This window comes from Bison bison, unplaced genomic scaffold (assembly GCF_000754665.1).
Source record: "Bison bison bison isolate TAMUID 2011002044 unplaced genomic scaffold, Bison_UMD1.0 scf7180017864382, whole genome shotgun sequence".
NCBI classification, from domain to species: Eukaryota; Metazoa; Chordata; class Mammalia; order Artiodactyla; family Bovidae; genus Bison; species Bison bison.
In genome coordinates, this window is record NW_011494954.1 from 4,451,140 (window position 1) to 4,464,726 (window position 13,587).

Below are 13,587 nucleotides of genomic sequence, written 5' to 3' on the forward strand. Positions count from 1 at the left end.
AGTCGCTCAGTCGTTCTTAGCGACCCCATGGACTGCGGCCCACCAGGCTCCTCCATCCATGGGATTTTCCAGATAAGAGTGCTGGAGTGGGATGCCATTGCCTTCTCCGACACTTAGTGTAGTCTTCTTAATTTCAGACATTCTAAATGTATGCAGTGACATCATATTATGGTATTAATTAACATTCCTTGGTACCTAATGATATTGAACATCTTTTCGTATATTTCTTTTCTATCTGTAAATATTCTTTTATGAAAGTGTCTACTTAAATCTTCTGCCCATTTTATTGTTGTTCAGTTGCTAAGTCAGGTCTGACTCTTTGCAATCCCATGGACTGCAGCACGCCAGGCTTCCTCGTCCTTCACTGTCTTTGAGAGTTTGCTTAAATTCATGTCCATTGAGTCAGTGATGCCATCCAACCATCTCATCATCTGTTTCCCACTTCTCCTCTTGCCCTCAATCTTTCCCTGCATCAGAGTCTTTTCCAATCAGTTGGTTCTTTTCATCAGGTGGCCCAAGTATGTCTGTGTCTGTGAGATAATTATGTTTTTTCATCTTCATTATGGTGAACTACATTAATTTGGTTTCAAATGTTAAATAGACTTTATATTCCCAGGATAAAATTCACCATGCATTATCCTTTAACATACTGATAATTTGATAAAACCTTTTGAGAAGTTTTGCAACCATGTTTATAAAGCATATTGGTCTGCAGATTTTTTTTTTCTTATAACGTCTGTTTTTGTTAACAGAGTAATACTGCTCTCATAGGATGAGTTGAGAAGTATTTCCTTTTCTTTAATTTTCCCTAAGAAATTTCTTCCTTTTCTTTATGTTTCATGCAGAACTGGTACTAATTTTTCCTTAAATGTTTGCAAGAACTTCCCAGTGAAGCCATCTGGGGCTAAAGTTTTCTTTTGTGGCAGGAGAAAATATGATAGGAGGGAGGTGGACATGATTCCATGTAATTATTAACAAGTTCTTAACTTTGGTCATTTAGTAGGTCTGTGAGTGCTTACTATATTATTAACAATAATTGCCCAATAAAAGTAGGTCATGCATGAATGCACCTGAGATAAAAATAACAAACAGCTCTAGTTCTGTTCTCTTACCTGAGCCATTCTATTATATCTAGAGTTACCTATTAGATATTTCTTCCTGTATAACTAACAAAACCTAGTCTTCACTGTCATAGCTTCTCAAGTTTTAGAGTTATTTATGGTTCATTCTTCTTCTATATATCCTAATTTTAACAGATTATCACAATTCGTTAATGTTACTTTCAAATTTATTCTTATATATTAATTACTTCACTATTTTTACTGCTCCAGTATTAATACAGCCTTCATCACCTCACAGTTTGATTACTACAATTTGATAATCAGATCTAAATTCCAACTCTGTTGCTTCCTAGTTAGGACTAGATAACATATAACATGTTATCTCAAAAATAATGCCTTACATTATTAGGTATCAATAATTTTGATTGATTTCATTACTCATGGTCTCCCTTAACCTTTTCAGCAAAAACCTACATTTCCCTGCCAGTGAGCATATATTAACATGTTATTTGTGCAATTTAAAATAGTAATACAAAAGTGTATGATGAAAATTTGTGCAATCTCATGAGATTATAAGGACTGATCATTTTAGCTGAATTAATTGACCAGCAGGAAGTCTTTTTATCCTGGTGAAATTAAATAAAATTGTGTGGCTTGTTGATACTGTCAAGAGTAATCCTGGAGAATAAATGGATCAGTTAACACTTGTCACCTAGTTAAAAAAAAAAATTCAAATTAAATTTTGACTTCTTTATAGATTCAGAATAAAATATTGATTTTTTAAATGTAGTATGAACAAAACCACTTAAAATAGTTTTTAAAGTGTCATTTCAATATTCTGAGCTCTCATTTTGAAAGTCTGTGAAAATTTGAGTAGTACTAATGTTAACATTATTGCTTAAAATATAAGCAAACTATCCTTTGCTGACAGTTTACTCTGTTCTGAGCTTTGAGGATAAAAAAATTGTAGCAAAATAAGTTAATTAGCTCTTGTTTTTTAAGGTGTAAATTACAAACCAGTAGGACCTATATATCTTTCATAGTTTTAGGTTGAACAAAAAAATTTCAAAATCAAGCAGATAAATATTTGTAGGATTTATAGATAATTTTTAAAAGACATTACACTGCCTGGTAGAAACGACAGCAGGATTCCATTGCTAACTCTGTTGTCTTTCTGTGCTGAACCAGGGTTAAAGGTATAAATTAGACTACATTTGGTTTATTAATTTTACAGGAAACAATTCTGTTCCACAGTCATTGACTGCATTGTATTCTCTCACTAGTACTATTGTACTATCTCACTAGTACATCCTTTTATCACAATATGAATAATTTATGATGATAATAATCCAAGCTAATAGTTATTGAGCCTTTACTGTGTGCCAGGTAATGTACCAGCTGGTTAACAATCATTATTTCATTTATTTTCCACAATATTCATTTGAAGTGAATACTATTATCAAACTCTATCTCAAAAAACTTTCCAAACTCAGTCATTTAAAATTTCTTAAAATATTAATATGAGAAAAATGTCTTGGAGTTTCTCTAGTAGGATTTGAAGTCTTATGGAAATTGTTACAGAAAATGAGACTTAGAAAAGTCAAGTAACTTGCCAAAGACCATACAAACAATGAGTGGTGGACAAAGGGGACACAGATTGGCAGTGTGACTACTGAGTCTGCACTCTTACCCATTGTATTATGCTGATGCCAAGAAAGCAGCACAACTGCTTTGTGTGATGGGGATGAGGGGAATACCAACCAGCTTATAAGCTTTGACTTACTTGTGTAATCAACAGAGCCTTTAATCCAATTATTTGAGAACCACAATTCCAAGCAGTAGAAATATGTCGGAAGCTGAAAAGACATGATTAACGGTATTCTCTACACTTAGTGAATTTGTAATCTTTAGCTGGCAACTAGTAGCAGGATACGGTGCTGGATGAATTGAGAAACAGGTATTTTGCCCTATGAGAGCATCACAGAGTTTTTATTTAAGTAGCTTATTTCCTTTTAAAGTGATACAGGCTAACAGTTAGTTATTCTCTTGACGTTAAGCAGAACACAGACTGAGGTTACGAAATTATTCCCAGGTACTGAATGAAATGCTGCTATCTCAGCTGGTTGTGGTTTAGAATTCATTTAGCAAACTCATTCATGTGGGATGAAGTCAGGGGCCGTTTGGGCTCTGATTTTTAAAGTGCCCAAGTCAGCAACATGCAAGCAGCACTCTGACTGCTGCAAATAAGGACAGTGAAGAACCCAGTAACAATATTCACATGCATGTTATTCTCTTGATTAAGGAACACATGGATATATTCTATCATTCTGCTAAATTGCCAAAGTACAAAAGGCTTCTAAATTTTTATCTAACAGAACATTATTTAACAGTGTAATCCAAATTATTTTATTTGCTTAATGACTGAACATTTTGATTTTATGAAAACTTTTTATTTTTTTAATGCTGTTGTTGCTTAGTTGCTAAGTAGTGTCCAACTCTTTGTGACCCCATGGACTGTAGCCCGCCAGGATCCTCTGTCCATGTGATTTCCAAGGCAAGAATACTGGAGTGGGTTGCCATTTCCTTCTCCAGGGGCTCCTCCTGACCCAGGGGTCGAACCCACATCTCCTGCATTGGCAGGCACTGGCAGTTGGACTCTACCGATGAACCACCGGGCTGCAGCCAGGTCTTAGTTGCAGTACACAGAATCTTTTTTGTGTGTTGCAGCATGCAGGTTCTTTAGTTGAGGCATATAGGATCTAGTTCTCTGATCGGGGATCAAACTCAGGGCCCTTGCAGTGGGAATGTGGGGTCTTAGCCACTGGACCACCAGGGAAGTCCTATGAAAACTTTTTAAAGTATTAATTGACTCCAACAAAGTCATGACAAGGACTCTATGAAGCATTTAAAAATTAGCTGAATGTCACACATTTTAGTGAATCGCAACACTAAACCATAAATCCATCAAGGAAATTCCTGTGAAAGGGAGTCGCAGACACTGAACTTTAGTCAAGGAATGGAGCCATAGTGCTAACTTGCAGCTGAAAATGTTTGTTTCCTTAAATCCTCTTCTTTCTCTCTCTCCATCCTCACTCTACAAGCCTGAAATACTCATGCCCTTCCTACCAGATAGACACAGTCACCTTTGTGCATGCTAAGTCACTTCAGTCCTGACTCTTCGTGACACCATGGACGGTATGTAGCCCGCCAGGCTCCTCTGCCCATAGGATTCTCCAGGCAAGAATACTGGAGTGGGTTGCCATTTCCTTCTCCAGGGGGTCTTCCCCACCGAGCGATCGAACCCAAGTCTCATTATGTTCCCTGCATTGCCAGGTGGATTCTTATCACTAGCACCTGGGCAGTAACCTTCAACCCTGACACAACTGTCTCCTTTTCTGTCAGCCAACCAGGGACCATGCTGTGGACTAAGTTGCTCAATATGTAAATGACTGTAATTATATGTTGTACAATGTGTATTATGAAATTAAAATTTAAAAACAAATAACACGTACAGTTTCAATCTTGTCATAACATTTCATAAACCTTCTCATACAAAAGCTTACAGATTTGTGTATTTTTTTAATTGGACAAAAGTTTCATACAAATATAATATGAAATCTTTCAAAATTTTCTCCTAGAACTTTTGATGCTTAAGGACCTTGGTAGAATTCAGAATTATAAATATATCTTAATGATAATATCTCACTTAATTGTTGATTTTTCAAACACATGGCAACAAAGATGGAATTCCCTGGTAGTCCAGTGGTTAGGACTCAGCACTTTTACTGCCAGGGGCTCAAGTTTGATCTCTGGTTGGGGAACTAACATTACATAAGCTGTGCAGTGTGTGTGGCCAGAAAAGCAAAAACAAAAGACAACGATGGTGGAAGAAATACTGGAATTAGAGCCTGAAAACTTTGATGAGGTCAATTATTAGATGTATGGCCCTGGGAAAGCCAGTTAAATTCTGTGAACTTCCATTTTCCATGTAAATTAGGCATAATAATGTTTTTCTCTTTATGAAGTGAAGTGAAAGTCACTCAGTCGTGTCCGACTCTTTTTGACCCCATGAACTATACAGTCCATGGAATTCTCCAGGCCAGAATACTGGAGTAGGTAGCCTTTCCCTTCTCCAGGGGATCTTCCCAACCCAGGGATCAAACCCAGGTCTCCTGCACTGCAGGCAGATTCTTTACCAACTGAGCCATAAGAGAAGCCCAAGATTACTGGAGTGGGTAGCCTATCCCTTCTCCAGGGGATTTTCCCAACCCAGGAACTGAACCTAAGTCTCCTGCATTGCAGGTGGGTTCTTTACCAACTGAACTATCAGGGAAGCCCTTTTCTCTTTATGCGTGTATGCTAAGTCGCTTCAGTCGTGTCTGATTCTTTGCAACACTGTGGACTGTAGCCCGCCAGGCTCCTCTGTCCATGTGGATTCTCCAGGCAAGAACACTGGAGTCTGTTGCCTTGCTCTCCTCCAGGGGATCTTTCCAACCCAGGGATCCAACCTCATCTCTTACGTCTCCTACAATGGCATGCAGGTTCTTTACCAGCTGAGCCTTAAGGGAAACTGTCCATAAAATGGACAGTTTCTACCTTCTGAACTTCACTGCTGCATCTGACAGTCTATCACTTCTCTATTCTGAAATCCTTCTCACTTGGCTCATGATACCATTTCTCTCCCTGTTCCTTCATGTCTCTAACCATTCCTTCTCTTTGGAGGGTTTCTTTGCCTCTCTACACTTCTTCAGTGTTGTTTGCCCCCATGTTTCAGTCTTTGCCCTTTTCTTCTCACTCTACACTTTATTATTATTATTATTATTATTTTAACTTTACCATATTGTATTGGTTTTGCCATACATCAACATGCATTTTTATTTCAATGAGTTAATACACTTTGGTTGTTTACCTCTCTGGTTTCATCTTTCTCCATACTTCCCTCCCACTCTATCACATGTCCTGAAATACTGGCCCACCTGAGCCTTTACACAGCTAGCTCCCTCAGCTTGATATTCTACTCATTCTCTTAGCTAACTCCTACTAATTCTTTAGTTCTGAAACTGTCATTTTTCTCCAAGAAGCCTTCCTTGACTCATGAGACTGGGTTAGGTGCTTCTCTGCTGCTGCTGCTGCTAAGTTGCTTCAGTCGTGTCCGACTGTGTGCGATCCCATAGATGGCAGCCCACCAGGCTTCCTGTCCCTGGGATTCTCCAGGCAAGAACACTGGAGTGGGTTGCCATTTCCTTCTCCAGTGCATGAAAGTGAAAAGTGAAAGTGAAGTCGCTCAGTCGTGTCCGACTCTAGTGACCCCATGGACTGTGGCCCACCAGGCTCCTCCGTCCATGGGATTTTCTAGGCAAAAGTACTGGAGTGGGGTGCCATTACCTTCTCCACTAGTGTGTGTTAAAACAGCACTCCCATGCTTACCCTAATTATGGCATTCACCACAGTATAAGGGCTTCCCAGGTGGTGCTAGTAGTACAGAACCTGCCTGCCAATGCGGGAGACATAAGAAATGTGGGTTCAGTCCCTGGGTCAAGAAGATTCCCTGGAAGAGGAAATGGCATCCCACTCCAGTATTCTTGCCGGGCCAACCCCATGGACAGAGGAGAGAGGAGTTGCAAAGTCAGACATGACTTGAGCATTCCAGGCAGTAGTAGAGGATGAGATGGTTGGATGGCATCACCAACTCAACGGCTTGAGTTTGAGCAAATTCTGGGAGATGGTGAAGGACAGAGAAGCATGGTGGGCTGCAGTCCATGGGATCATAAAGAGTTGGACATGACTTAGCAGTTGAACAAACACAGCAACCATAATATGTGGTAATAAAGCACTTTCTTGACCACCTCCTCTACCAGAAAGTGAGGTCTTTGAGAGCATAGACTGTATTTTATATACCATTGTATCCACAGTATTTAGCATGTGCTGATATATAGAACGGAGAAGGCGATGGCACCCCACTCCAGTACTCTTGCCTGGAAAATCCCATGGATGGAGGAGACTGGTAGGCTGCAGTCCATGGGGTCGTGAAGAGTCGGACACGACTGAGCAACCTCACTTTCACTTTTCACTTTCATGCATTGGAGAAGGAAATGGCAACCCACTCCAGTACTCTTGCCTGGAGAATCCCAGGGATGGGGGAGCCTGGTGGGCTGCCGTCCATGGGGTCGCACAGAGTTGGACACGACTAAAGCGACTTAGCAGCAGCAGCAGATATATAGAAGACTTATATAATAATTGTTTACTGAATAAGTAAATCCTGCCAACTTACAGAGGAAGCACTTTATATGCTGGGATATATTGTGTGACTCTCATTATGGTTAACATTATGTGGGACTACAATATAAATAGAACACACCATTCATCACACAAATATTTATTAAGCAACTCTTATGTGCCAGGCACTCTGCCAGATGTTGAGAAATGCAGCACTGAATAGACAGACACTCTCCCTATTCTCATGTTATTAATAGTCTCCTGGCCAAAACTCTGAACAAAAGCCTTGGAACAGGATTTTTAATGGTCCAGCCCACTATGCTATCTGTAGACTCAGGTAAGATTCTAACATCAACCACACCTGATACAGAATTGAAGCCAGCAGACACCATACCCCAACCTTCCCACTAGAGGCCTAAGGTCGGGGACTTCCATTCTCAGTCCACATTTTGTTCTTCTCTTACTTCCACCTGGACCTTCATCTGCAAATTTGGTAAACTTTATGTTCCTTTTCTACAACACAGAGGATTGATTCCTTCCTAGTGCCTAGCTCCATGCCTGCTAATTAATAAACTATAATTTAAAATAAATCCCCAAAGCCATCATGAAAAGGTTTTCAATATCCATGTAGTAACCATCAAAGCAAAGAACTCTAAAAGATCCCATTCCTTTGACTCAATTTTTAATTCCCTTAATAAACTGTCTATACTACATTTTAAAATCTGCTGTTGAATATTTCCAAAAGATTTTCAAATTAATCTTTTGGTTTTTTTAAAAATTTTTATTTTATTTTTAAACTCTACAATATTGTATTGGTTCTGCCATATATTGAAATGAATCTGCCACAGGCATACACTTGTTCCCCATCCTGAACCCTCCTCCCTCCTCCCTCCCCATACCATCCCTCTGGGTCGTCCCAGTGCACCAGCGCCAAGCATCCAGTATCGTGCATCGAACCTGGACTGGCGACTCATTTCATATATGATATTATACATATTTCAATGCCATTCTCCCAAATCATCTCACCCTCTCCCTCTCCCACATCAGTGTCTCTTTTGCTGTCTTGTACACAGGGTTATTGTTACCATCTTTCTAAATTCCATATATATGCGTTAGTATACTGTATTCGTGTTTTTCTTTGTGGCTTACTTCACTCTGTATAATAGGCTCCAGTTTCATCCACCTCATTAGAACTGATTCAAATGAATTCTTTTTAATGGCTGCGTAATACTCCACTGTGTATATGTACCACAGCTTTCTTATCCATTCATCTGCTGATGGACATCTAGGTTGCTTCCATGTCCTGGCTATTATAAACAGGGCTGCGATGAACATTGGGGTACACATGTCTCTTTCAATTCTGGTTTCCTTCAAATTAATCTTTTGGAAATATATTCTCAAATTTCAAATATCCATTCAATCTTTGATCATTTTATCATCTCCCACTTTCATGCTTTCTACATATATTATTAGTTAACATATAGATGAGTTTCACCTACTTGTCTATAAACTTATGTGGAATTTGCTGCTATATTTGTTGCTGTATAGCAGAGAGTTCCCAGGCCCTCCTTCAACTTCACATAATAATCCTTACTAGAAATATTCATATATATTTATTATTCATGTGGATCATTATCATCATGATCAATAAACTTAAACAAAGTTTAAGGACACAAAGTTACCTTGGTTGCTATAGGAAAACTTATTAAACACAATTTCTTCAAAGTTCTTAACTGACACATATAATCAGAATAATGATTTTAAAGTACAGGTTACATGTTGTAAAATAAAGTTTCAAAAGCTCCAGAATGGGACATCCTTGACAGTCTAGTGGTTAAGACTGTGCTGCCAATGCAGGTGGCTCGGGGCTCGGGTTCGATCCCTTGTGGGGGAACTAGGATCCTATATGCTGTGCAGTCAAAAAAAAATTTCAGAGTAACTTCCAGCCCCAGTTATTTTGATTTCTAATAACGTAACAGCTTGCCATTCTTTCTACCTTCATCAACTTGGCTACTACCTTCTCTACCACTCTGTGCTCTTTAACTCTAGTCTATGACTCCAGCTCTGCGGATGTTAACTACGTAAGCCCAGAACTAAAATTCTTACCTGGGCTTATTAGGCCCTTTTGCAGGTTCTCCTAGCCTCTCTGACTTACCTTGTCTTCTCCCATTCCTTCAACCTCCCACCTTGACAAATATATTCAGTGACTATTTCTACCTCTGAGAGATTTTTTTTCTCCCTGTAGTGCATATAGTATCTTAGTTCCCCACCAGGGATGGAACCCGTGCCTACTGCAGTGGAAGCTCAGAGTCCTACCCACTGGACTGCAGCGAATTCCCTCCAAGAAAATTCTTAAGCCACTTCCTTACCAGTGAAGTATTTTCCCAAACTAACAATGGTGGTTTTCTGCATTTCACGCTAAGAATGGACTTTTTTGCTTTCAGTCTCTGACATCTCAAAATGTGCTTAGATTTTTCTAGATATATGTAGATTTTCTGGTTTCTAGATGCATCTGACATAAATCAAAAATTTTATATTAAACATATCAGATATATTAGTCTAATCTATCTTCTTTATTTAACTTTTTATTATTTCAGAAATATAGTGAAAGCAACTAATATAATCAAACCTCATATACCCACCACTAAGCTTCAACAAGTATTCGCTTCTTCCATTGTCTTCAACAATACAATCTATTTCATTTACTTTGTCCAATATCTATTTCAGCATAATGCACAATACTTTATAGATGCTCTAAATCCTCCTCCAGCTGCACTCGCCACATTCTAGGCACCATGCAGTGCATCCTCCTAACACCTCAGAATTACGCCCAGAATCAAACCCTATAATTCTGGCCTTTGATTCTTTCTTGGGAAGACTTTAAAGTAACCACTCAAAGGAAACTGAAGAGTTCTCATTTGAGGAAGTCATTAATAAAATGAACTTACGTATATCAACAAAATGTAAGAATTTTTAAAAAGTTATAATAAATTAGAGGAAAGACCTGGTTTCTCTACATTATATAAAGGAGAAGAGTGGAAACTAACAACTGAATCCCTATTATCTGCCATATACTAGGTGGCTTGCATGTTATTTCATAAACTTAGAGGTGATAAGTATGATAGAGTCAGAAATAATTGGGAAATGAAAAATTAGCTAAAATGAATAAATATGTACTTATTAATTAATTCAAAAACATTTATTAAACATCTTTCTACAATGTGCTAGACAGTATAAGGCACTACATATACAAAGATGAATGTAGAATAAAATATTTATTTTCAGGGAACTCATAGACCACATGGGATGACAGACAATAACCAAGAAAATATAAAAGGGCCCAACGTACAGGCCTGCTATTGAGGAGCTCAGAAGGCTTTTGTTTATATAGATTGTATCTACAGATATCAATGTATTAAAAATTAGAAGAGAATTTTCAAATATATACTTGTCATGGGAAATAATAACAAACCTCCTATACATCAACATAAACACATTTTATGAAAAAAAAAGTATTTTCCAAAATAAAAATACTTAGGAGAATGACATTGTTTTACATGTTTGCACATCTCTTTAATATCTGGCTTAAAAAAAAGATAGCTATATTCTCATATCTACTTCTGTATTCAAACTATTGTGATATGTTGTTTTGATTGAAGTATGTAAAGAAAGTATGGCCTCATACAGATATGTAGTTATAAAAAAAAGGCCTATGGGTCCTTGAAGGGTCTTGGGGACTTCTAAGGATTCTAAAACCATATTCTGAGACTTGTTGAATTATAGGAAAAATATTCTATCAAATCACACCAGTTTTAATTCAAAAAAGAAAGTAGTTTGAGTGGGCACTCCCTGTCTGTATTCTAGAATACTAAATAAGGATTAGTTTAACAACTTAATTCTTACACTCAGTAACCTAAATACCAAGGGATTTTATATCTGGAATCTCACAGACTTTTCTTAATCTAGTATTAAGTGACTTTTCTTATCTGAGCAGGCAGATGTCAGGTCTTTAGCCACCTTAAAGGAGTAACAGCAGCACAACAATTAGGCCCCACTGTACTTTTCTAAATGTCTGAGATCTCAGGCAAGCCAGATGAATTGTTACCAAAATTAAGAGAAAACAATGACCTAAGGATAAGGTTGAACATGTGATTCATCAACAAGTTTGGTCATAATAAAGGGACGATGAATAATAAAGGGATTTAATTCCAGGTGGCACTAATGGTTAGGAATCTGCCTGCCAATGTAGGAGACACAAGAGACTCAGGTTCAATCCTGGGTTTGATCCCTGGGTTGGGAAGCTCCCCTGGAAAAGGAAAATGGCAACCCACTATGGTATTCTTGCCTGAAGAATTTCATGGACAAGAGGAGCCTGGCAGGCTACAGTCGATGGGGTTGCAAAGAGTTGGACATGACTGAGTGACCAAGAACAGTACACAGAAGGGATTTAAGAATGCCAATCCAGCATATTAAGTGCTGATGTTAAATGAAGACAACTAAGTATCCAGCATAGGGTTCTGAGGGAATATTGTATGCAGTCTTACTATAGCCTGTCTATGATCTATCAAAAATGCATTTTTTTCAAACTTGACAGATTAGACCTGTATTTATAACATAGTATTTTTGTGAGGAAAACCTACTATGTACCAGGAATTATGCCTTGGTGATGGTATACAAAATATATGTGACAGCCTTTGAAATCAATTAGCTTTGTTGGGAAAAATAGATGGGACCACAACTAATGATAATACAAAGTAGTAAGCGTACATAATAGCAGGATATGTACAGAGCTATAGAAATATGGAAAAGTCATGGAAAAGATCATGGTGGGGTTAAGGAGGAGGTGGGGTTTAAGGCAGATTACACAGAGATAAATGGTGACATTTGATGTAGATACTGAAGGATAAGAGGATTTCACAAAGTAGAAAGGAGAGTAAGGACATCTAGGCAAAAGGAGCAACATGAACAAAAACATCCAAGCCTGACAGCCCACTGAAAATTTGGGGAGCTATGAGTTGTCCAGAGAATGTATGGTAAAACTAGAAAGACAGACTGGACACAGAATGGAAAGATTCCCAAATGCCAGACTAAGAAAAAGTTTAGACTTGATCCTACAGTCAATGGGAGCCAGCAAAGGATTTTTAAAGCAAACATGTAACTTAATGATACATGTATTATAGAAAAGAAAAAGAGACTGATAGCAGTGCAGAAAATTGGAGTAAAATGAGGGAAGACTACAGGGAGAAAGACAAGTACAATGATCTTGCAAGAAAAGATAAGGGCCTGAATTAAGATGGTAGCATTAGGAATGACAAGTCATAAAAGATATTTTAGAAATAGGATTGACAAGACGTGGTAACCCATTTATTCATTTATTTAAGAAGTATTTATTAAGCTCCAACTATATGCCAGAGATGATCCTAGGCTGTGAAGAAATGAAAGTGAACAAAAAGACAAAGTCCCTTCCTCCAGGGAAGGGGGCTGTCTTGGGAGCATTATTGCAAAAATTTTGACCAATTAGATTTGGAGGGTAGAGGTGAGGAGAGGAAGGAAGGAATTGGTTCAAGGTTTTTATTTTGAGTGAATGGATGAACAGGGTTACCATTAAAAGCATGTTTAAGGGGTAAAAAAATGAGTTCAGCTTTGAACAGGTTTTACTACCTGTCAGAATTACATTAGGGGTCTTGTTATACATGTACTAAGAATTATGAATTTTTAGAGCTTATTCACTAAAGACATTAAAGACCAATTAGTCAAAGCTATTCATTTATCATAAGAAAAAACAGGAGGCTCAAAATGATTCCGTGACTAATCCAAGGTTGTAAACTGTTCAGCAGCAGAACAAGGAACTAGACTCCAAGTTTCTTGACTTCTAGTCAACTACTTATTTCACTCTACCATTCTACATTTTTATCTAAAAGTACTTGAAATACATATACATGAATTGTATATATGTAAAATTAAAAGACGCTTATTCCTTGGAAGGAAAGTTATGACCAACCTAGATAGCATATTCAAAAGCAGAGACATTACTTTGCCAACAAAGGTCTGTCTAGTCAAGGCTATGGTTTTTCCAGTGGTCATGTATGGATATGAAGAAGGCTGAGCACAGAAGAATTGATGCTTTTGAACTGTGGTGTTGGAGAAGACTCTTGAGAGTCCCTTGGACTGCAAGGAGATCCAACCAGTCCATCCTAAAGGAGATCAGCCCTGGGTGTTCATTGGAAGGACTGATGCTGAAGTTGAAACTCCAGTACTTTGGCCACCTCATGTGAAGAGTTGACTCACTGGAAAAGACTGATGCTGGGAG

At 38.1% G+C, this 13,587-nt stretch overlaps 1 protein-coding gene across 6 annotated transcripts in view; it reads right to left on the minus strand.

Annotated features, from left to right (window-relative positions):
- The window catches only part of NEXN (nexilin (F actin binding protein)), a 55,678-nt gene that overhangs the window by 34,919 nt on the left and 7,172 nt on the right, over positions 1–13,587 (minus strand). For 2 of the 6 annotated variants that reach the window (XM_010857586.1, XM_010857592.1), the window contains exon 1: positions 2,845–3,477. The exons of 1 other annotated variant lie outside the window; for it this stretch is intronic. The gene's annotated coding sequence lies outside the window, so the exon portion shown is untranslated. Of the gene's footprint in view, positions 1–2,844; positions 3,479–13,587 lie in introns of those variants that run through there. 3 more of the 6 variants (XM_010857591.1, XM_010857589.1, XM_010857588.1) reach the window with 2 other exon arrangements.